General features: G+C 52.7%; 1 protein-coding gene across 1 annotated transcript in view; it reads left to right on the forward strand.

The window, feature by feature from the left end:
- Positions 1-2131, forward strand: part of LOC102517729 (olfactory receptor 2A12) — a 187512-nt gene that overhangs the window by 11522 nt on the left and 173859 nt on the right. The window lies entirely within an intron of this gene.

The raw sequence follows: 2131 nt of genomic DNA on the forward strand, positions 1-2131 counted from the left end.
CTTGGGTGGAGGAAATAAAGGAAGCTGTGGGGTCCAGTGGGGGAACCTGATACAGGTTTCCAGGGAGAGGAGACTTTTGAGCCCAAGATACCAGATAAAGGATCTCACAAAACTCACAGTGAGCTAAGCACTGGTAAATAAGGGTGTCTGAGAGTAGCCCCGTTCTGTATTTACCCCTTTTCGTCAGCACCGTAGACGTCACTTTATGCGTGAGCTACATTCCCCAGGAGGCCGGCGCTAAACTGTCGCCTGCTGGCTCCTGGAGCAAACGCACCCCCAAGAAGACAGATGTCCACAGTGTCCCTGAGAGGCTCCTGGACCGCCGCCCAGAGCTGCCAGGCTGTGATTGGTGGGGGCCTGAGGCCCGCCCCTCACCAGCCAATACTGCAGTTCCGACTGGTGGAGATAATCACACAGCCCCGCCCCTCCCGCGAGGTGACAAAAAGCTAACCTAGTGTGCGCGCGACAGCGGGGGCCCTAGAGCACTGCTGTTAAGAGTCTGGGGAGGATGGACAGTCGACTCGGCCCCAAATCTTCTGCGGTTGGCTGCGCTCCCCAGAGAAAAGACATCAGGGGACCGGAAGAGGTGCCTCCCGGAGCATTGTGGGCATTGTGGGCTGAGGCTGGGGCGGGCGGGGACTCCCGGCGCCTGCGCGCACCTCGCAGTTCGGGAAAGGTTGACGCCCCGCACGTTGGTGCAAACCCTGCACGGGACGGGAACTCCGGGGTCAGTTCTTAGGCCTTTTCTGACCAGGGTCTAGAGCCCTGGGCCGGGGGGCTGCCGGGCTCTGCCCCTCTTCGGGGTCTCGGGCGCCATCTGCTTTGCATCCTTAAGCTCCGGCCTCTACCCTGCCCCTTCCGCCCAATCCCACCCTTTCCGTTTCCTTCCAGGTGGTTGGGAACAGCCGCCAGAGCGCCACACTGGACTTTAAGAGCCTGGAGTGCACACCTGGCAGCCTGGGCCGCTAACTACTCTTTGCACTGCCCCTCCGGGGGTGGTGCCCTGTAAAACTTAAAGAGCCAACTGCTTTCGACAGCAGCTTTCTGGGTTCACGTGATAAGGCCTCCTCCGTGGCACCTGGCCCCAGCCCTTCACCCATTCACCACCCTGCCCCTGGGCTCAGGCAAGTAACAACCTTCCCTGAACCTCACTCCTTATCTGTGAGATGGAGGTGACTACTCAAGTTCTTTATACCTAATGATAATACTCGTAGACACTTAAATTACCAAGTACTCGTTTTCCCTTCTCACTCTCCTTACAACCTCTCTTCATGCCAAGCAAATTTTACAGTTTTGCCTGTGTGCGGTAACAAAGGCTTCCACGGGAGGCAAATTCTCCCCAGGTGTTGTCAGCTGAGCCTCTAGGGACAGATATCCTTGGTGCTTTTATTTCATCAACTATTTTCCGAGTGCCTGCTCTGTGCCAAGCACTGTACTTAGTACTGAAGACCCAGACGAACCAAATTGGCTTTTTCCCATAAAACTGAGACTGGTGGGAGAAACAGGAACTTGTGATAAAGGTGGAAGGGAGTATAGTGTCACAGGAAAGGAACCAATGAAGTGCTCCTGGAATTTAGGGATGGGAGAAGAGCGTTAGAAATCTTTTGAGTGTGCAGTAACGTATCAACTGGATTAGAGGGGGCATTCCTAATGAAATAGATGGGAGGAGGCAGCTTGACAGCTCACTGGTTCATTTTGCTTTGGAGTAGGGGGGAGGAGTGAAGTGTGGAGTAAGGATTGTGTAGTAAAATTGTTGAAAGCAGGAGTTTCAGCATATTTGTTGTGAGACGCCAGGCACATAACTTCTGGAGCCTGTTAAACGCAGAGATAGTACCTACCTCATACTCAAGATAATGCGTATCAAGGCCTGAGCATCAAGGTCAGCACATGACTATCATGTTTTGAATACCAGCTACCATATATAAAGGAAAATGGGAATGCCTCGAATGCCAAGATTTTTAGATTTTCTCCAGGTAATGGAGATCAAGCAGATTTTTAAGCAATAGAAGGCGATGATCAAAGGTGCCTGGAAGTGACTGGATCTTGGAGCCAAAAAGTCTGAAGCCACTCTAGTAGTTGCTTCTCTCCCATTCCCAACCAAATCTCAACCTACAAGCATTTCAAAACCATG

This window comes from Camelus ferus, chromosome 13 (genome assembly GCF_009834535.1).
Source record: "Camelus ferus isolate YT-003-E chromosome 13, BCGSAC_Cfer_1.0, whole genome shotgun sequence".
In the NCBI taxonomy this organism is placed as follows: domain Eukaryota; kingdom Metazoa; phylum Chordata; class Mammalia; order Artiodactyla; family Camelidae; genus Camelus; species Camelus ferus.